General features: G+C 38.2%; 1 long non-coding RNA gene across 1 annotated transcript in view; it reads right to left on the bottom strand.

The window, feature by feature from the left end:
• Nucleotides 1-23,449, bottom strand: part of LOC146767637 (uncharacterized) — a 71,185-nt gene that overhangs the window by 12,780 nt on the left and 34,956 nt on the right. Inside the window, exon 5 of the long non-coding RNA XR_014955184.1 lies at nucleotides 22,246-22,325. This is a non-coding gene — a long non-coding RNA (uncharacterized LOC146767637). The remainder of the gene's footprint in view (nucleotides 1-22,245; nucleotides 22,326-23,449) is intronic.

The following is a 23,449-nucleotide window of genomic DNA, read 5'->3' as shown; positions in this document are numbered from 1 at the left end:
CTCATTTGTCCTTTCATAAATGTCAGTGTTAAGAAAAGCAGGTGACTTTTATAGTACTTTTATTTCTTCCTGACAATCATCCACAGCCAAAATCCTAAATTCTATCTCAGTGAATATTTTAGACTATTTAAAGAATTTCCATTCTCCAGAACTTCTTTAGAACCATTACCTGAAGCTTAAAATACTTTTTCTTGTGTTCTGTCAGTAGCAATTCTCTTTTAACCCGGAAGGGTGCTTAGTATGTGGGATAATGCACATTTTTAAATCAGACAGAGGAAAAAGACAATAATGAATCCAAAAGAATCACTATGCACTGCTGGGATGGAGATTCACAAAGGAAGATCAGAGTCAGTGACTACAGTTCTGAGTATTGTTCATTTCCCAGCATGCTTAATTTAAAGGCTTTCGAGCAGGAATTTTCTAAACTTACACAAACTACCTGTGGTCTAAGAGAGTCTTCCCTTAAAGCTTCTGAGCAGCAAGCCCCATGTAAAACAAAAAAGGCAATATGCCCAAGATCAGCTCCAAAAAACCCCTGAAGTTGGATTTTGCTTGTACACCGAGACACGCCTGTACGTACCCTTATACTACCAGCAAGAAACATCTGCATAATAAGTATGTTCTAAGAAATTAAACTAAACATGTCAGCACATTATATTGATACATTTCATTCACCATTAAAGATTTTACAGCCTGATTTGAGAAACACGTGTTCCACAGTACTTGATCTTCTGCAATTTAAGAAGCTATTTTAAGCATCAGTGTCCCCAAATGTACACAACTGCTACTAAACTGTCTTTGAAATTAGAGTGTAAATAACATATAAGCCCTTTACCAAATTTCTCAGTCAGTATTCACTTCTCTGCCCCTCAGTTATCCCCTTCTGTGCCTACAGCATATATGTGGGATCTACAAACCTATCAAAGACCCACAGAATCATGTTTTCTCTCTTTTTTAGGAAAAATTTGCAAAGGAGGTGAGAAACAGTTTTAAGCAGTATTTTTTCCTGATTTTCCATTATAATTTTATGGTGCTTATGAATTTATAATTCCATAAACAAGCTTATTAAGGTTGAAGGCCCATAGGAGATTCTTTTTATGAAAAACGATTTTTTTCCAAGCCTTGACTGGAATGATTATGAAAGATCCCAAGACATTTAATTCCTACATGGTAGCAACTGAGGCTATCAGCATATCCTTGTTTTGGACAGAATTCTAATGACAAAAAACAGTGCTTCTGGGGACACCTATAATGGAGTGCTGACACAAAAATTCCCATTGATGAATCAATGGATTTTCTTTTCTCAGCTCTGTGAGTTCAAGGTCTGATTCTTCTTTCCAATACATTAGCTGTGCACCTTATTTATACAAGGATACAGAGTTCAGAGTCATGCCACCTGCATGTGGTTGTTGCTACTTTTAACAACTTATGCATCAGCCTGGAGACATGACACTACATGCTGTCAAATCAACCAGGCCAGCTCAAAAACACAGCTTCATCCCCTGTGTGTGTGTGTTACCTGGAGCTTACCTCTCCCCGTACCCACTAATAGCCTGGTGCTGCTCGTAGGTACAAGTGGAGCAAATTCTGGAGCGCTGGCCCCTGGCACAGAAATGTTCCTTGATTCATGTCAGAACTCAAAATGTCCCTCAGACATTTTTGGATGTTCTGGGTCCAGGTCAGGAGCATTTGAGACCCTGGCAGGCAGCTGGAAACAGCTGTGATTTTGGATTTGAACCATGGAACGATTTACCAACCTTGCAGGAAGAACAAGAAGTCACAAAAGTTTAGATATTAGAGTAGAAGTAGTCACAAAGTAGAGGGAAGAATTTTTGAGTGCTGGCCAGGGGGGTTTTAGGTCTTGTACATGGGGGTCAGAGGTTTTAAGATGGAGGGATTTGGGCCTGCCCTGTCCTCCCTTTCTTCCTTACGTCCACGTTCTTGGTGATGTTGGCACTCATAGATTGGTTTAGAGTAGAAAGGCATCATTTAATATAGGCAATAGGCATTGGGGAAAAACTATAAACATTTAACACATAATGTATCATATAAAAGAGCACCAGCCCTGGGTGGGGGGAGAGAAGAAGCAGTCGGGAGTCAGAGAGGATGTCAGGGGTGTGTGTGCCTCTGCCTGAGCAGCTGAGCAGACCGCAGCAGCTCAAGACAATCTTTTAGATAACATGCAATAAACTACCTTGAGACCAGACAACAGAAGACTGCTGAGTCTTTCTTTGAAAGGACGGGTTGGAAGAGAGACTTTTCCAGCACACGGAGCCACCCCTGACCTAGAGGTGAGCTCTGGCAGATTCATTGCACCCACCCCTGCCTGCATCAACTGCTCGTAGCCTGAAGCCCAGCTGCCCTCACACTCCTGCTATCCTGTCAGCCACAAGAGAAGCAACCTGCCCCTAGAACTTCCCAAATCACCGAGGGCACATTCTAGGGCAGAAAACAAACCAAACCAAACACCGGGGCAGTACCTGTGTGCCCCCACAGGTGCAGCTAACTCATGGGAACAGCACTTTAAAGAGTCAGGGGTGCAGGTGTGCATGGCCTGACCACAATTTGCTTTCTCACAGGAAACAGCTAGAGCCAAAAGGCACCTAATGAGTGACGTGGTTAGAGACATGGCATGTAAAAAAGGGAATAAGTGTGTGTAAACAACAGAAAAGGTGCTGTTACATGCGTGACCACAGAAAGAGCAATTTCCAGACCTCCTGGAAGTTGCTGGATACATCTTTAAAGTGCAGGTGGCTGTAATCCAAATTGGAAAGTGTTTTGAAGAGAAAAATCACTAGTGATCAAGAAATGTCCAAAACCTGTTGGGGAAAGGGAGAAGTTGGAGGAAATGAGTGCCATAAGTATTAAAAAAAAAAAAAAAAAATCAAACAAAGACTTTTCACAAGTTGGGAATTACTATTTCTTTCCCTTCCACTGTTACCTCTTCTCCAACCTCCTCCTGAGACACTTTGATCCTTTTTATTTTGTTACAAGTACTTTTATAGTATATAGGTTTTCTTATCCACATTTTGTTTCTACCATTCTAATCACCTCTTCTACTGTAATTCATTCTTTCCAGTCAGTCATGAGAGAAATAAATGCAAATGAAAGCAGAGTAACAACATTCTTTTTGTAATTCATTACCTTCATCCAATTTATTCTATTCCTCTCCTTCAGTCTTTCCTTTTTTCCCTATATAGATAAAAATATGCTTCCCCTCCCTATTTTTTTTTAATTATTATTTATTACATGCTACTTTAATTCTATTTCTTTGCCCTTTTCCATAGTCAGAGCCTGTCTCCTAATTTTTGGTCACTCTGCCCTTGTTTCTCTTAGCTGTGTGCAATGCAATCACACAGACAAAACACTGCCATCTCTCCTTTACAGTGCTGTCTCCATCATTCTACAGGCACCTTCTCCACTCTCACCGTTTCCTCTCCATCCAGTTCTCCTTCTCACATGAATCCAGACATCCCTCCTTTGAAGAGCCATGTCCTTTTCCTCTGCCCCCCCCCCCCCGATTATCTTGAAGTTACACTGTACAAACCAAGCAAGGTGAGAGAGTAAGTAGTTGGAAACTCACTGGCCTCCTGACTGTGCCTCGATCCCAACTCTTGCCCTGTCAAATACAGAATGAATGGAAAGAACAACCAACAACTGCAGAAGGAGGTTGTATTTTCAGAAGGTAAGAATAGCTAAACTGTAAATATGACTTTAGCTTAGAGAAAAAAATTGTTTTGGTTTTGTTACAAGTAAGAGGAGAAAAAACACACCCAAGACTCACTAATATCATTATGTAGATAAGCTGTAATGTGTTCAGTTACTCTAAATGGAGCACAATTCCACTAGATATCCAAAGATTTTCCTTTTTGTTAACATACACTGCACTGTAAGGACTGGGTTATATGTTAGGTGTACTGAAGACAACTACACATGCATTGAGATACAAGCTTTTGAACATGCAGGCTGGCAACAGCAACTTAATATTCACAGGATGACTTTTGAAACACGGGAGAATAAAAGAGGTGACACAAGCAACAGCACAATTTTCTCTTGACAACATCCTGACAGACTTCTGCAGTTATGGACAGTGTCATTTATGGAAAAAATACATATGTGGCAATTGGCATTTTACTTTTTTTCAGCACTGTGAGAAATTTAAATATACCAAATATCAACATAATAATGAGAAATGGCTAATCCCTCTATTAAGTAATTATATAATAAGTAATAAAAATAATAAGTAATTTTCCTGAGGCTCACAGAATTAATTTATTGCCTACTGGAAAAAATATATGGTGGTGGCGAAAGCTAGTTGCCTTCCCACCTTCTTCTTCATCTGCACACAATTTTCCTTCTACTTTCAGTTTGGTGTTGCACATAATTCATGTGGCATTCACATCAGTCATGCAAGAACAAATGGTGTAATAAGCCCAGCCAGCAAGACCTCCCGTGAGATTTCCCCAGTACTGCCTGTGGCTCCCTCAAAACAGACACTTTCTCTCCCTTCTCAGTCTGCCGGACTTTGCATCAGTGCCTGATTTGTGGCAGGAGTTACAGGCAGGGTAAAGATTTCATATTAATGAAGCTGACTTGAACAGATTTTGTCTTCAATACAAGACTTAATCTCCTCTGAACTTTTGGCTGCTAAAATGTCATATTATTCATTTATTCTTTTATAATTTTGGAGTACAAAATATTTAGCAGGACAGAAAAGAAAGATGACACCAGAGCCATGATGTTCTTACTCTACTGTTACGCATAGTTATATTTTCTTCTGTCCTGAACCTTCTTCAAACTGCTTGCATTAGGCAAAATCTACTTGTGAGAGTAGGAAAGAAAACACCCCTCCTGCTTTGCAGAAAGCTTTACTAAAATTCAGCCCAAGTACCAGGTGGGAGGCATAGAGAGGAAGATGGTGATATTACTTAGGAAGGAATTTATTTTTCTAAGAGAGTACTTCTATTTTTAATGCCAACATTAAAAATATTACTTTCCCGCCTCTTTTTTATCATTTTGGTATTTCTTTCAGTTACAAAATATTGATTGTGTTTAATTAACACCATATTGCATTGAATACCTGATTCTCACACACTCCTTTTTCAGGGCCATGCTATGCTTAGATTATCTGTGAACACACTCTATTAATCATGTTGCACAGCATCACAGAGTAATAACAATCCCAAACAAATGGGATTTACTTGGGCCACTGTATGCCCAAGTCTTCCACAACATTCTGAAAATCTCTGCAAGGAGATTAAGTTAAAACCCAACTTTAACTTAAACATATAAACTACTGTGCATATTTTACATATATATATATATATATATATATATATATGTATGTATGTATGTATTTAGGTGGTGCTATATGCAATAGGTGGGACGTGAATCAAGTCTGGTTAGAAATAATAAGCAAAATAATGGTGCAGAATGGCTTATAGCTCCATTGGGAGCTGCCCCAGAACAAGAAGCACTTAGGACTGGCGTTAGACAGAGACAAAATAAAATTTTTCTAGTTAGCACCAGTATCCCACACCTGGATAAGGCAGCAAATATGTGCAAATAACAAAAGACATCAGAATAACAAATAACGGCAGACAGTCACTCTGGACCTATTCTGAAACAACAGAATACACTTTAAAAAGCAGTAAAACCAATAAAAATCCAGTCATCTTGAAAAAGGAGAGTCTTTGCTGCAATAAAGGCAGTCAATAAAGAAGCTCTCTCATTTAAACATCAAATGCACATTGTTTTGCAACACCTGTTATTCAGCCATAATAGCTTTCTTAACCTGTCAAAGTGTTTAAGCTGAGAAAAGAAATGGGCCTCCAGCTGTGCACTTTGGTGGAGAAAGTCTGCGCGAAGCGATATTAGTTTAATGAAATGTGTACAGATTGTAATTGTGGTAATAAGAGGGCAATTCCCAGAGGGACAGTAGGAAGGCAGTGAGTGCAGCCAAGCAGAAAACAGGATGCAGACTGGAGAGAGAGACTGATATCCTGTGTATGGACCCTCACTCTCCAACCTGCTTGCCTACTCTACAGCCCAGCCAGGTCGCCTGCCCAGCAAGCATCAGCACTGCCTCATACCCCATCCTTGCCTATATTCCTGGTACACTTCCCAGAGAAGAGATCAAAGATAACCCAGCTCTCAACAGTAGAGCTTGCCAGTATCTGTAATACAGGCTCATGATTATGTGAGGACATGAAAAAACAGGGCAAAATAAAAAACTAGCACTGGAGAACACTTCCACTGTTCCGCTCTACAAGCCCTGAGACTCTGCAGTCCCCCAGAAGATACAAATCATGTTTCCCCATGAAAATAATTTCCAAGTCCTGGAAAAATGAAAAACAACACTTAGGGAGGAGATGAGGAAAGAGCAACATCAAAAACATAGGGGCCTTTCTTTTCATTTTCTTAAAAGACTTATTCTTATTTCAGCTTGCTTGCCCATGCAAGCACAGCAAACCCATTTATACCAGGCAGATACCCACATGAGAGCTGCCGATGCCAAAGTGTATCCCAGGGCTAGTCTAAGAGAAAACATCAAGACCAGCAACACTCATTACAGCAGATAATGTTTAGAAGAACTTCTGAATTATGAAGTCTTTGTCAGCTGAGCCTGCTGTAGCAATTTGACAGTGTAATTCAATACATCCATCCCCACAGTAGTTCAGCTGGCATAGTGGGTGCCACACAGATCCACCAGCTCCTACCACTGTTTCCATTAGGAAACACCTCTCTTTGGGTCTCCAGATTGTGGATAGTAACTACAACCTAAGGCAGAGAGGCAGAAGTAGAGACTGTCTTTTCATAAATAGGAAGGTAACTATGGAAAATAGGAGCAAAATAAAGAGACGGCTTGACTCTTTCCACAATACAGAGATAAACAATAACTGGCAGGGGGAGAGTTAAAAAACCAGAGTTGGAGACAAAAAAAGAGAGATTATTTTAAGGAAGGATAGAGTGGTCAAAAGAGAGGAAGAACCTATTCCAAGATGGTCAAACAAAAAGGTATGTGAAAAGAGGAAATATAATTAAGACATTTTATACTGAAAAAACATAAGCACCAAATCCAAAATCATTGTCCAGAAAAGCAACAAAATAAATAAAGCGGTAGAAAATTGGAAGTATTTTATTTTATTGGCATAAACAAATGAGCTGAAAAGAGAAGGAAAAATAGCTGTGCTTGGAGTTAGGAGTGGTGAGAATTTTCAGCCAGGGTCATGATTTAGGAAAAGATAAATAATGATTCATCTAGTTTCTCCTAGCAGTAACAAGCAGTATTCTGCCTTCATTTTCTCAAAATTGCCTTATTTACCAGTCACATATTAGGAAAAAGCCCCACAGCTTTATTAGGTTATCTATGGAATAATTTTTTTACAGCACTGACAGCTCACCAATGAATGCTGTATTGCTGTCAATCTGAAAAGCAGCAGAAAAACATAGTTTGAAAAGCAACTACTCATTTGAAAAGTGGATCTCATCTACGCAGAGAAACTTTTCCTGCCCAGTCTGGCTCAGAGTCCTGCTGACACCCTCTTACAGAAAATCTATGTGTGATATAGTAGGAAGAGCACTTCCTACAGCTGCTGCAGGTGAGTACAAAATGATACTGCAGACAAGGAGAGAATATCTGCTATTTGTTCAAGACATAATTGGAAGGTTAACAAGGGCTATCGTTGTTTCAGACATTCCTATTTCCAGCCTTGCAACATGTACCAATGCTCCTTTTACACAGGAACAAGCAGGAACTGCCTGTTGTTATTTAGCAGCATTAGTGAGCTGTGGACCTCTAACAGTGCCTGAGGGAAGCTGGTGAGCTTTTTAATTCATTTCCCTGATTGCAAGGAATAGCTCACAATATGATGGCTGTGATTAGTCAGGATAATACTGAGGACATGCTGACGAGGTTCATCAGACACAGAGCAACTACAGCTGCCCATAGCTGGTGGATAAATTTATGCTACCAGCACAGATGTCATAGAACTCCTTTTTACATGCCTTCAAAATTTCTTCAGCAAGAACTCTTGATCCAAGCTAGCTTGGGCAGCACAGCAAAACATGCTGTGTGAAAAGGACAGGAGAGCAAGGGAGGGATGTAAGGCAGAGCTTGGCTGCTCCATCCCATGTCCCTTTTAATGATGGATGAGAAAATTGCTCAGACTTCTCCAGCTGAGGCCTTGGTTGTGATGTGACACTATCACCTCTCATCAGTTGCATCTCCTTCTGAGCCAGAATGTCACAGAAGACAACATGACTGATGCAACCTGACACAACATGTCACCATGCCAGATCTGCCAGCTGGGAAACTGGAAGGAGGGAGAAAGGAGGGAGTGAGGAAGAGAATGATGCCTTGAGAGGCTACCTAGAACACAGGCTGGACAGTGTTAAAGGAATAAAGTAAGTATTTATTAAAAGGCTTTGGAAAAGGCATTCCTCATAGTTCCCACATTGGAGGGTGTTGTGTTTCTTTTAAGAAACTTCCTATTGCCACAAAAGCAAAAACACCAAAGATAGATGAAATAACCCCAACAGACTGGGAGCAAATCAGTACAACTGAACAATTTAGTGCCTACTGAAATCTACTAAAGGTTTAGGAAGACCTTTTATAGATAGGAAGGGACATAGCAAGGCCAATACGTCGCTGTGTTGTTTTAAAAATCCACCTATCTTTTACCCCTACTGAAAAACTGTGCAAGGAAACCAAGCCTTTCCTCAAAGGGAAGATTCAGGTCCCTAAGGACTGATGCAAGACATTTGCATCAGATATCTTCCCACTTTCCAAAGTGGTAAAGCAGAGAATAAGACGCTCGTTTACTATTTCCCTTAAAAACAATAAAATAATTTTAGTTCAAGATTATATTTATGCTGGCTAGGAGAGCAGAGAGAACTTGGGATGCAGCTCTCCCATTGTTGAAGAGAGTTGGAGACAAATCCATTATTTCTTCAAAACAGTGAAGAAGCTGGGTGATTTTTCTCAAAAAAAAAAAAAAAAGTGTAAAAAGTGTCCTCCCACAATCAGACTGTGTAACTAGAGAACTTGGGAGTCACAGGAGCTTCAGTTAATGATGTCTCAGCCAATGCCACTTCTGCCTAAAGTGCATTATCTGCCTCACTACTTAAACTGAGTTGTCTATATAGACAATTTAGAAAAGAAAAGGTATAAACACTTTGAGATAACAGTGCCAAGTCAATTTAGAGCAAATTACTGCTTTTATTTTCTTCTTCCTATTTCCAACTATCCCATAACTCCAATAGCAACAACTGTTCTCATATAAAAATGTTGTGGCACCACACAACCATATAAATGAAAAGTCAAATAGTGGAACACTCACATCAGTTTCCCTTCCAACTGGAGCTAACTATATTTTACACATTAACACAGATTTTACTAAATTTAGACCATGTTTTTGAACAAGAAGCTTTTTGACACAGAAAATGCTGTCACTGGGATGCCAGAGTAATTGTCTGCAGACACAATGTGGTTCATATATTTGCAATTTTAAAAGCATCATACCTGCCAATAATCACAAATAGAAAAAATTTCACTTAAATATGCAAGATCAGCCTGAAGTTCTGGCATGTTACATGTTGTAGTATTTGCTGCTACTTTTATAGATGAATGCAAATTTGAATTTGCCAATCTGAACTTGCAAGAAATACCGTTTGTGTTACATTATCTAATCTTCATAATATTTCAAGTACCAATCTTAACAATGGCAGCTTCCTAATCTTCTAATGGCTTAATTACTGGCATTAATTTTTTCATTAAAAAATAGGTGAAAGCTAAACGTTAGTGTCAGCAGATCCCTCTCTTTTTTTCCTGCCTACATAGTGCTGAAACATGAAGTCAGCTGGAATTGCCCTGCCCAGGCAGCTCTGTACTGCCAGATGGACATTGCTATCTAGTCCTTCTCACTTGTCAATTGGCTTTGAGCAGTTCAGCTGACAATGTCAGTCACTGAGTGAGAGGTTTTACAGTGACATCTGCCTGTCAGTGACTCTGACTGCTTGTGTCTACTTTCCAGGGCATTTTTCTTCTCCTTGAATGTCAGTTTGTTTAACCAAAGTCCAGTCACAGCTGCCAAATATGCACCATGGCGGCATTTCTAAGAGAAAACAAGGAAAGATAAAATCTATTAAACATGAAAACATTTAATTCTGGCTTAGCCTTAGGCTGCACCATCCTCAGGGGCTGACCCAAGCTAAGTGCTGATATCAACAAACTGTTTCTATTGTCCTTTTTAGCTTTAATTGATTTTTTTGTTATCACCACATCGACCATAATTTGCGGATGACTCACAGCCAGCCAGGGTGGGCTACTTCAGTTACGGTGCAGCTCCCTTCTCTTCACTAACAGATTCCTGCCCAGGAAACATTTGCTAGCCTGCTTCATAAGCAAGGTCTTGATTCCATTTCATAGAAATTACCCAGCTCTCTTTATAGGTAGACTAAAACCCCATTTTATTTTCTTTACTTTCTAGCACTGTTGAAGTACTTCAAAGTCCCTTCCCAGTGCAGCAGGAGTCAGCCCTGCCACTGGAGAACCAGTGGCCACCCATCTGTCCTCACTCTGAGGAGACATGCACTGCCACTCTTGGTGACAGCACCATGTGTTGTGAAACAGAGCAAAAGTCACTTACATGCACTGTTATGTTCATATTTCTTATGCGGGTGACTGAGGGATCACATGTGGCCACAGCTTTCACTCAGAAGCTGAACAACATGGTGAAGATCCAAACACTCAGCAGGATTTTTAAAGTACAAATGCAAGTTTGCATATTCAATTTCATCTCCACATTAATTTTAAGTTATTTCTGGGTAACAATTTTTGCAAATGAATTAATTAACAAGATTAATCACTGAAACTCAGTCTGTAGCTGTGATATTTTTAAATGACCTGACAAATCATATTTACAAGTTAATGGTAAAAAACATTTACCATGTGGAGAGAAAACACAACCAATCAGAATAGAATGCATTAAAAATACTGAAAGTTCACAATAACAGAAAGAAGAGGGGAAAACAGTTAAAATGCAGAGACAAAAGGCAAAATCTTGGTCATATATATTAAGGCAAAATAATACCATTCCCCAGGTTACATACATGGGACAAGGAGAAATATCAAAAATACATGATAGAGATTAAATCTCTAGGCCATTTGCTTAAAAGAAGCTGAAATTCAGATCAAGTCCAAACATCCAGATATCAGGTCCATCAACACTATCATCTTACTCCTTTATCTTTACCACTGCCTTTGAAGGAGACTGACATCAGCAGCCTGGATATGAAATGCCGCCTCTACACAGCCACCACTGACTTGTGCTTCAGATTCATATTCTCCTCTTTTTTTTCTGTTTTTCTTCTCTTATTTTTAATTTCCTTCCTTTTAAAACCCTACACTTCATCTCAAGCTTCTAGCCAGTCAACTAATTTTTCTCTTTTTCTGTATATTTGGCACTGGATTGAAATGAAAATTAATAATCCCTTCAGAAAATGCACACGTATCAGTATATAATGCTGGGGCCAGGAGATCCTAAAGACAGAGCAGTTTATTATTATTATGCAATTAAAAATTTATTCCCTTTAAGAAGCACTACTTTGTTTTAGCCCAATTCTTTAGAAGACCCACTGTGTGCAAGCCACAGTCCTGAACTAGTACCTAGGACAAAATAAGAAGTGAAGCCATAAAAGGAGAGCTGACTGCCAACAGACCTGACTCTTTACCTTCTCTCTCATTAATCTACCTTCTCTTCTTTCAATCCACTATTTTTGTCATTTCCCAGATTTACTTCACTTTTTCCTTCTGGGACTTGGCTGTCTTAGTCTTCCTTCCCTCATGTTCCACTTTTATTTTATTCCCTCTCTTATTCCAACAAATGCTCCATAGCAGACAGATTCATTCATCTCTAGCACCTTATCTGGTGGAGCATATGTTTCTTTTCTTTGAGGTCAGATTAACTATTCCTTATAAATGTTACAAAGAAAAAAATATGTTTTGGCAGCAAGTTCTGCTACTCTTAGCCATCATTTTTGTCCACTGCATTAAGCCCATTTAACATGCTTAAACATGCCTTTTATCAACAGCAACAAAAGCAAAAAGCAGCTGAACTCTAGTTAATAAATCATTTTCTGGAAGTAGAAACTGCCTGAGAAATATGATGCCAAGAAGTTAATGCATGTTATTCTTACAGAGAAGAAAATGGAGGAAAAAAGTTTAACCAGCTTTTGTGATTATAAAATGTGCTTTCTGTATATATTTGTGTGTATACTCATTACACTATTTTAAAACAAAGAGATCACACTGAAGTGCAGTATGTTACTTTAAACATAGATTCACCCACACCAGTTAGTCTTATTTCCTAATTAGAAATATAATTCACTAGTATCTAAATTTGAAACATAATTCTCTACCTCATTAGGCCAGCTCCTATAACTTTTATGTGCATACATATGTGTGTGTATACCTTAAAAAAAGTAAACAATCTGCAGTATGAAACCCTGGAATCACATAGCAGGGAACCACAGCATTTTCTTCCATGAGCTCATAGCTTTCTCTGTCCACTGGAAAGATCCAAGAACTATAATAACCAAGAAGCATTTAAAAAGAAGTCAAAATGTTTAAAAGGTTAGTTTTTTAAAACCACACAGATCATTATTTAAAGGGTTGGGATGTACCAAATGTAAGTGAAAAGCAAATGAAAACAATAAAAGCTGATAATGCACTATATTATGGCCTGTCATTAACCTGCACTGTTTATCCAAAAAGATTGGTAAGAACAGACAGGGAGGATGAAAGACATGTTTTTTCTTTCTTTATCTGTTCTAGTTACTCTCTTCTTGTTTCAGATAGTCAGTTTAAACAATACTATACAAAATGTAGATTTCATACCAGGACTAAGTTTATTCGTACAATTTTTGACTGTATAGGGTAAAACAAATCACCTTAGCAAGCCTGGCAAGAAAGTTATTACAAACCCCTGCAAGCTAGGACCCATAGAAAGGCCCTTAAACATAGCAAGAAAACAAAATTTTTGATCAGTTTATCTGCCTTATCTAGCCCCTGCCAAAAACACTTCCCAGCTCTCCTGTCTTCAGAGATGGCTCCTGCCTTTCTGCCTATCCTTAGAGTGCATCTCACACACTGAGGAAAAGTAAGCAGGTTGTTTCCAAACAGAGAAGTCTCTGTTCCATTCCTCAAAACCAGCATCTCATCCTCTTGCTGAAGAGACAGAAATAAAGTGCATATTTCTTAATAAATGTTATGCATGGCTCTGAGCAAAACACACAAGGAAATTAGCATAAAACTCAAAGATACTGTTAATTTAATGACAATTCTATGTCTGCTAGAGGCTGGTATAAAGAAGTGGATAATACTGAGAAATACCTGCAGTTGTTCTGGCTGTACTGAATTTCTAGCACAAGAAGCTTTGCTGGTTCCCAGGACTGGAATGTTCATACTCAAGGCTGTGACAGCATCATCTTAACTACACCATTGAAACAGTTTTATGTTACTATAGCTCCTTCTGAGGAATTTTTTTTCACTTATTTTGTTCCAGTGCTAACCCTTCTTTTCTTCTGATATTAAAATGATTTAACCTTCCAAAAGCAGTTAGAAGAGAAATTAGAAATTTGGGTATATCCACTGTTGGAATTCTATAAAAACAGGAAAGCAGCAACTATCATGAAGTTTTTATAAGTACTGAATTGAATAGATATATTAAAAAGCCACTAGTTTATGAAGCCACGTGAGAAAGTCAATATAAGAACTTATACTAGAAAATTGGGGGGGGGGGGGGGGGGAGGGAGGGAGGGGAAGAGTCATCAATGAAAAACAAGAATCTGTTTTTTTCCCTGTGCAAAGCAATTTGGTTTTAACTGCATTTCCTTAGATACATTGTGGCTGGTCTCTTCAGAGTTTGAAACAAAGTTAATGAAAAAAAATAACCATTTAATAAAAAAAAAGTTTAGACAGTTAATAAATTTCAAGAACAAATCTTTTTCATTAACCATGTCTAATATCTCCAGTGCTCTAACCGTTTTTGCCAAGGGATAAGAACAGGGAGCATTATTTCCCTACAGCTTAACAAGTCCTTTCTTAAATGCAGCACATCTGCAACCAGGAGTGTGTTGCAGCTTCCAAGCAAAGCCATTATTTTTTGCTTTTTTTCTGTACCTCAAGGAATATCGACTCACTCTCAGGAAATAAAAACACATAAACCCCTAGTATTTCCACAGATGGGTTTGAAATCTCTGTCACCAAGGAATCTTGATTTATGGTGGTGATTTCCCCTGGCAATTGAAAGAAATTATGTTTGCATATACTAAAATGAGTTACTGGATCTGGACAAAACAGCTTGATCCAGATCACAAGATCACTCAATATATTTGGTATAACTCTGAAATGAAAGGTGTTATAAAAGGAGTCTCAAAATATTTGGCCACTTCCACCTCTGAGATCACTCAGCTCCAAGGCAGGTCAAATCATGAGTTAGAGAAGAGTTATGCCTGCAGAGGGAGACCTAATATAGAACTGTAGAGGTAACCACATAAAGCTCTCTTGCCTTTTCCAGAGGTGGAGGGTGGGCCAATGTGTGCAGTTTCTGACATCCAAAATAAGGTTTGAAAGAGTTTTGGGTCTCTGAAACACTAACTGAATATATGAGAGAATCCCAGACACCATGAGTTTGCACACAGCCTCACATCCCCAGAAATTCATTATTTGGCTTACAAAGATAGTAAAGTTCAGTCTCTCTTACTTCTACCCTCAGAGAACCTGAACATCTCCTTACATTGTTATGAAATTTGGGCTTAATTTTCTCTACTAACCTAGGTCTAAGATAAAGGGCAACTGGCTATTTTATCCAGCACAATCTTCTTTGTACAATAAAAGACAATACACATCCAAACACTGCTTTTTGTGCCCACTGTTAACAGGATCACTAAAACCAACAAGCCACCCTAGAATAAAATTAATTTATTGAGGCTTTTGGTTTTCCCACGCTTTCTTTACAGAGGTGACAGTTTTAGACCAGACAGCACTAAATTTATTTATATTTTTCTTGCAGGTAGTTGTCTCAGTAGTACCAAGCACTGATATAGCAGTTTTTCCTGGCTTTTCCCTATACTTCTGGGAGGATGAATCCAAGACTTTACTTCTGCCAGCTGCAGCAGTTCTGACTACAAGAAACAAAAGGCAAGCCCAACTCCAAGTCACAACACTGACAGGAAAAAGCATTGAACACAGTCATGACAGACTGGTTTGTTTGAAAGTGGGGCTTCATTCAAAGAATTGTTGTATGTTTGGAGAGACCCATGGCATTTAATTCAAGCCTGACCCCTGCCTGTGCTGTCAGTGGGAGGGAAAGAGTAGGGAATGTCAAATGCCCCTCCCTACATGCTGTCACACTCCCAGAAAGTATGGGCAAAACATTTGGAAAATAAGCAATCAGTTACTCAAAAAATCTGAACGTGAAATAATACTATCTTTACAAGATTTGGTGAAAGAATTGTACTTTAAGTTAATTGAGGAAAATGAAAAAACAAACAAACAAAACAAACAAACAAAAAAACAAAACAAAACAAAAAAACTGCAGAAACTGCAGGCAGAGGCATTGCTTGCTGCCGAGCTCAGAAAGAGGCATTGCACTGCTTGAAGCCAAGCATGATCATGTCCAAAATCTTCAGCTGGATCTTTGTGATGCACGTGAGACAGAATCTCACAGGAAGAATTGCAGGATGTAATGTTCTCTGAAACAAGGTTTTGTAACTCACACCTTTCATGTTCAGTGGAGGAGTTGAGAGATGGTGAACAAGTCAGTTCTAATAAAGAGCAAAATGTAACATTTGTATTGACATCTGATGATGAAGAGGTAGCATGATAATAACCCTCAATTAAAACTGAAGTCACAAACTATTGCCAGGGCCAGCAAACAGCTACTAAAACACCTATCACGACATCCAAGACTGGCCATAAATCAGGTGAGCTTCAAATCCATTCAATATAAATGCAGTGGAATGCTAAGAAGCTGGACAGCAGAGTTAAAATCATTGGAGTAAAAACAGCAAGTGTTATTTGCCAAAATGAGAAACTTAATTCATGGCTTCTGGGTGAAAACCAAAAGAATGGTAATATTGACCCTAAAAGAAATCCAGTTTAGGCATTCCCTAAATCACAAGCAGAGGTGTTTGTCAGCTTCTCACAAACAACTTCACTTCCTCCAGACATGACATTAAATGGAGGAGATCCCTTGTAACACTGGGGAAGAGTGCAGCAAACGCTTAATGAGAGAGAAGCTAAAATTCCACCTGAGAAAGACCAAATTGAAGCAGTTAAACAACTTTAATTACTATGGGGTAACCCGCAGGGAAGTTTGTGGCGTTTTCTTTTTCTAGGTTATAGCAGCACTCCTCCACTGAAGATTGAAAGAAGCAAGTAGGGGAGCTCTAACAGTTAATTTTTCATGGTTATGATCTATCCAGCAAGGCAGGAGCATTAGCTATAAAATTCTTTCAACTATAAGAGGGTATGATCAAGAGAGAACTGTATTTTAAAGTCTTTGAAGTATGTGAACACACCTCTTCAACAAACCCATTCACAATTGTGTCAATGTGCAAAGGAAATCAGCTGTACTATGGGACCTGGAGGTCCCCTTGAGACTTAGTGTAGACACTCTGATGTGTTTTAACACACAATGTGTTGGGGATCCCCCTCCATGGGAGCTAAAAATCAAGATCTGCTGTGTAATTCTGTGGCTAATTTCAAGACTTATTTGGCCCACATCCAACATAGTATTGAGGAATCCCTCACCCCCACCAAGCATTAAAGAACATTCCAATCCTTGGGACTCCCAAGATGAGGGCAGTGGCTAATGAGAATTGGGTTTGTAATTGCAATTGGATTGGCATTTTAAAGACTGAGCTAGAAACAGCATAAACAATAACACGATTAATCATGCAGTGAAAATAACTAGCTTTTCTCCTACTATCCACTCTCTTCATCACCCCCATGGACAACTTCTGAACTGAGGAAACATCCCTGGAAAATGGTGTTTGAGTGGCAGTGTAAGACGAAATTATATAGTGCAATTTACTTTTAATATTTTCAGGTGAGTATTTTTGTGGTTAGTTTGGGGTGTCATTATTAATAATCTTATTCCCCTTGTACAAATCACGGAGCATCTTAGCCAACATGGAGCATCTTCCCAGGATGGCATTCTGGTCTGAATCTAAATTAACAAATGCACCAAACACTAGAATAACATTTTTTTATCATTTCCAGTCCCTAAAGTTTTTGCAAATAACAAGTATGCAGTTTTCTCTATTTGCATTAATTTTCAAAATATAGCTAAAAAAATAAGGTACATCTTGCCATATTTTTCACATCCTGATCTGAAATATGCTACAATGAAAGGATTCTTTTCCTTCCTTGACATGTGTACTGCTATAAAGGGACAATGCCAAATGCTGTACAAAACAAGCTAGTGTACAACCTTCCACACCAGGTTTACCAAACTGTTTCAAAAGATGAAATGCATTTGTAGGCCCAAAACCAGAGTTGACAACAGGCACTTTTTCTCCCCCATTTTATTTAAAACTTCCAACAGTAACTCTCAAAAGGAAATCAGAGAAGCTTCAAGCACCAGGATGTGTGATTAGACTGACTGTGTGAGTAGCCTTATCTCAATTTTTTTTTCCTTTTTTACAACAGCTCCAACATAATTTCCAATGCCATATTTGAAATTCTCTCTTTACCAGTCACACCAACGTATCTGTAAACTTAATCTCACTCTCTGCACAAGTATTGAAACAGATGGTCACACCTCATTTAATTTAACACTTCTTGCTTTATCTTTCCTTCTGATGACCCTCTGTGAATCATAGCTGTTAAGCTAAATTACAGTATTTAAACTGCTTTTGTGCCATAAACAACACTCCCTTGAGCTTTCTATGACTCTGACCTTTACCAGGCGCCATCATTTTAATTTATATACCTGACCACAAACTCTCATCTCATCTCTATGAAACCTAATTGCTAAAGGATTACTGCCTTTGGACAGCAAATCAGAACAGTTGACACACAGCCAGGGTGCTTTCAAAACGATGGGGCAGCAGAGTTCTATCCTCTACTGCTCCCTGGTACTCTATGGAAACATCCAGCAGCCATAAAACAGAAATACAAAGAATTCCGTTGAATTTTAAGTGTAAGATTTTCATGGGTGAAAACAAATAAACAAAAAAAAACAAAAAAAAAAAAAAACCAACAAAAAAAAAAACCCAGCCACTTACTTTATTGACTGGGAGACCATACTTAGATGCCATACTGGAAATGCCTTTGAAGTAACTGGCATTCAAATCCCGGTAATGGAATTCCACATAAATTTTCTACAATGATATGGAGAAAGAAGAGTTGATTCTTGCAGTGGAGTCTGGTGGAAAAGCTTTCTGCCCCACAGGGAAGTGTTAACAGCTCCCCAGAATGATCAGAGAAATCACTCCATTACTAAATGTTAATGAATCACGTAGGATTGTTAAGACATGACCACAGGTATATTTGGGGAAAAACCATCACACTAAATCCCTGGATGGACCAGGGCAGGGCAAACTCAAACTGCTGAGAGTTCCAGCAAGGTCCCATAGATATTGCTAGCCTTCAAAACATCAGAAATTTTTCTAAAACATTTCTAAGACGTTTTCTTCCCTTTTTAGTTTTAAAGGAAAATACCACAAAAGCCATTTAGAAATAAGATTGCTATCCCATATTGGGCCAAGTCTTCTGTGGCTTTTCACATATCTAAAACATTCCCTCTGAAACTTTTAATGTAGAGTTCTGTACAACATTTGATCAAATGCAAGTATCAGACATGTATAGCCAGGGGAAAAAATATAAAACCTTTTTTGTGTAACATTTATATTTTAATCTATACATAAAGAGTTTCTTAAAATATTTCCTACATAATTCCTAAACAATAAAACCACAGCTGTTTTAGAGTCAACATATTTCCACTGAAACATGTACAGTGTTTCAAAGCCTAGAACAAATAATTTCCCTGTCAAGTATTCAAGTAGTTCTAAAATATTAGCAAGGGAAAGAGAGTAAGACAAATACAGAGATTATTACACAGTCATTAAAAAAAACCCAACTTCCATACAGACAGAAAAAAATCCTAAAGTTTTTAGCCTCTCATGTTCTAAACCAGCAGATCTGACACACCCCAGATTTATTTAAATTACTTTGCTTTATCAGTGAAATATGTGAGATATTTTACGTATATTCGGAAAGTTTGTGTCAGAGATTAACTTGGCACTCAGTTTTTGAAATGGTTTGTATTGAAGGAGGTTGATTCTGTGAATCCCATGGCTGTAACAGAAAAAAAACTTTACATTTTTTCTGCATTTTGGTACAATTTAATTTGAACTCTAGACAAGGTCTTCCATGTTGTGTAAAATTCAGAATTGACTGTGAAGAGAGGACACAAATTTAAATGGCACAACCTTTTTGTTCTGTCCAATGTCCTTTATTTTCAGAAAAATAGGCTCATGCATGAAAAAATATAAAAAATAGGCTGTGTGCACTTTTCACATTAGAAAACAGATTTGTGTGTGCCAGATATGCTCCAAAGATATTGGATGTGCACATGTGGAGACAGCTGACTGAAAAAATGGATCTATTCTCAACAAAGCCATAGCAGACTCTCCTAGGCTCCCTATAAATTCATCTATATATGAAAGGACATAGGTTATCCAATAAAAAAAAAATCAGAGGGACAACTCAGGGCTCCTACATTTTTTGACCTAGGAAACAGAAAGTTGACATTTCAAGTCTACTGTCAAGGTGTTTACTTACATCCCCTTAGTGAGAATTAGGTATGGTCAAGACTGAGAAGGGCCTAAAAGAGCTCAACAATAATAGCTGCATGCTTCAATTCTCCCAAGTGCCAACCAGTTACACCATAAATGCTCCTTTCCTTTCAGAATGCACAGCCATGCACAGCCTTTTCTCATCATCTAAATCCATGCACCAGCATTTGCAAATTCTCTTATTTCCCCACTAATTATGTCTCACCCATGAAAAAAAGTATTTATCTCTAAAACAGTATTTATCACTAAAAAGAAAACACCCAGTGTGGTTGTTCAGGGGTTACAGCTAATATAAACAATTATCCAAACTGACAAAAAATTCAAAGCACAGAGGTATTTATACACATATATAAATATATATATAAACAGAGGTATTTATACACATATGAACACAACAAACAATTTTCAAGTACTTGTCAATCCAAATGTATCCAGGTATCCAGCTAATGAGCCCTGGTAAACAGTCATATTTCAGGACAAAAATTACTCAATGTGAGTTAAGACATCCTATTTACACAGGTGGGAAATCATGGGATGATTTGCCAGTTGTGGCAACAAAATTGCAAGAATTACCCACAGACATATTCAAAAGTCAATTTTAAGATAATAAATCTAATAAGCATACTTTAAGTTACAGTGTCTTAGCATTTGTGATGCATTTCGGCCTGCTCTTTTAATCTTGTTTCTCTTGCTAGTGTTGCTTCTTTGTCATTGTATTGAAATAAAACAAATGTGATGGCATTTATGTGCTTAAATATCTGAACAGCTGCAGAATTTCATAGACAGAAATATAGTGCTAGCCCTTGCATCTTCAGAAAATTATAAGTACATTAATTTAAAATTCCTACTACTTATAACTGTACATGTTGTAAATGAAGTTCTCCCAACTAGCCAGACATTAAAGCCATTATGCAAAGGGAGTATTTCATGAGGCAATGCCACTCAGAGCAATTCTAACCTGAAACTGACATGGTAGAGCACAACACATGTTTACATCCTTTAAAAGTCAAAATTGAAATACTATAAAAGAAATACCACTGGCTGCAGGATTCCTCATGCAATACTTGCAGCCTCCTCAGAGGATGGGCAATATACACACACAGTCCTGCAATACATGTCCTAGCCAAGCAGGACCACCGCTCACCCCCCATGGCTACTCACCAAGCCATTCTCTCCAGGTGGGAAGTCCTGCTTTGTGCAATGCTCAGCTCAGATGGCCTCAATCCACACATCTTCCCAGGGCTCTTTGGGAAAGTACCTGCCCAGCTGATGCACATCACCACCCCTCCAATCAAGGTCAGCAGTACTGCCTGCCATCAAGGCTTGTTTCTACAACTGCAAGTTTCTAAATTTGCCTTGTAACTTAAGGTACCATTTAAATTTAGAAAATTTCAGCTGCTCCCAATTCAAACCAAGAAGACAAAGGTGCACTGTTCCACACCATGTCCTGAGACATTCAGCCACTCAAACTCATCCACAGACCAACCTAAATAATTTTTTCATGAAACCTGATGTTCCCAGGAGTCCTATGATACCAATGAGAAGCTGATAATATTTAACTTTGACTGTAAAGCACAGGTGAACAGGTGTACCTGAAAGCATTAAATGAAATGTTAGTGGTAAAGTATTTCTTATTTATTGTCATAGGGTCTACCAGACTTAAACAATGTAAAAGATTCCAGCTCTGCATGAATGGGAATATTTGTCACTGCCCCTAAAGACCAGGTGACATTTAACCAGGGTCTAGGAGTTACCTTTAAGATGCTTCTTACAAAGGTGCCACAAGAGATACTTAAGCCACAGAGTGCAAATTTTCCTTTCTAATGGAGGGATGAAGGAGAAAAAAAAGAACAGAGCATCCAAAAGGTATGGTTCTTCATTGGTAGTATATTACATGCAAAAGAGTCATTAATCTAAACCAAGCCATAATGTAGATAAATATTTTAATTATATCTCTTAGGCACATTCAGGCTCTCAGAATACAATATTAAAAAAAAAAAAGCATCATCTTTAGAAACAGAAATAATCATCGACTGAAGCTAGACAGAAAGATAAAGATTTCCCTTGAAAAATGTACAGCCTAGCAAGAAACATGGGAGGTTATAGAGAAGAACCATCTGTATCTCCAAATCAGTTGTGCACAGGAGGGAAAGATCCATCAATCAACTTTCATACAGGGTGGAAATCTATTTGTTGCTGCATTTTAGTGATGGAACCAATAGATAATCTAGCCATTTTACCTGACTCCTAACTTCCCATGAAAAAAATCGACCCCTGTAAATGTAATTTTAAAGGCTAACTTTGACCTAGATTGTATGCTTTCCCCATGAAAATTGATGTTTGCTGATGAGGAGCTATTCATAAAAGCTATTAACTTACCCCTCAATGCTTGTAGCAAATGTCGGACAATCATGTCACAATTCACATGGTCAGTACACCTTACTTTTGTGTAGGTCATTCTAAAGAGAATAAAAAGTTAAGCCTTTAACTCTTACCATAAAAAAACAAACAAACAAACAAACAAACATGCTTACATGTAATTAATTTCTTGATAATCATTAAGCGATTTGCTGATGATGAGGTTTCAAACAGCAAGGCACTTTCTCTCACCAGACATAACCTTATCAAGGAAAATAAAAAACATAAAAAAGGCAATGCCAATAACATTCTGAAAGTCTTGTTTAGCAAAAAACAGGACAGGTTTTAAGATACAATCATGCAAAAACTTCTGAATACCACGATCACAGGAAAATATGAATCGTAAGTTACAATGGATGGACCAAATTCAGTTGCATGCCAACATTTTTTTAAGTCTTCCTTAGGATGTCTGTACTTGGTATTAATGTGTTGCATTCAAAATGTCAAAATAAAATCTGACTTATTTTGGATAAGCCAATTCACTTGCTATCTTTGCTGCCAATGCCTGCAGATCTTTCATGAAGATAAATTTGTCCTCTAAAAGTCTATGACAGTTTTATTGACACTAAAAACTGTAGAAAGAGCATTAAACTATTCAAACCATTCCACAAGTTCCAAAAATCACAGATGCTTTTTAAATTTTGAAACTTCACCAGAGTTCAGATATCTGGGTGAGAGGCAGAAAACAAATGAACAAGCTGGAAATTCTGGGAATGAGACAGATACAGCACAGCAAAGAGTAGCAGAACTGTTATAGGGATGCAAGTTGTTATCTGTCACTTTGGTGGCATTTATGAAACCTCCAAAATCCACAAGTTTTGTTTGAGAGTTAGGGCTAGAGAAGTACAAAAATGTCTGAGCAATCATCATGTCTTGGACATGAGCACCCTTTGCAGTTACTGTAAATGCAGTTACAGGCTTTCCTGGAGACTTCTGAAAATCGCTATCCGTTCTTCCAGGAATAAGGAAATAAATTAGGGATCTGCTTCAGAACAACCCAAAGACTTCCTTCAGCCCCAAATTCTTCTGTGTAGCTCCATTTTTCTGTGATTGATGTCGCTTCAAACTGAGAAAAATTACATCATGCGTGTGTCATTTATTTGTGCTCTGATTGTCATTCTGCATAGATCATCAAATGCTTTTTTATTGACTTCTGACAGAAGAG

This window comes from Lonchura striata, chromosome 4 (genome assembly GCF_050655825.1).
Source record: "Lonchura striata isolate lonStrDom1 chromosome 4, ASM5065582v1, whole genome shotgun sequence".
Lineage (NCBI taxonomy): Eukaryota > Metazoa > Chordata > Aves > Passeriformes > Estrildidae > Lonchura > Lonchura striata.
This window is presented reverse-complemented; position numbering and strand designations above follow the sequence as displayed.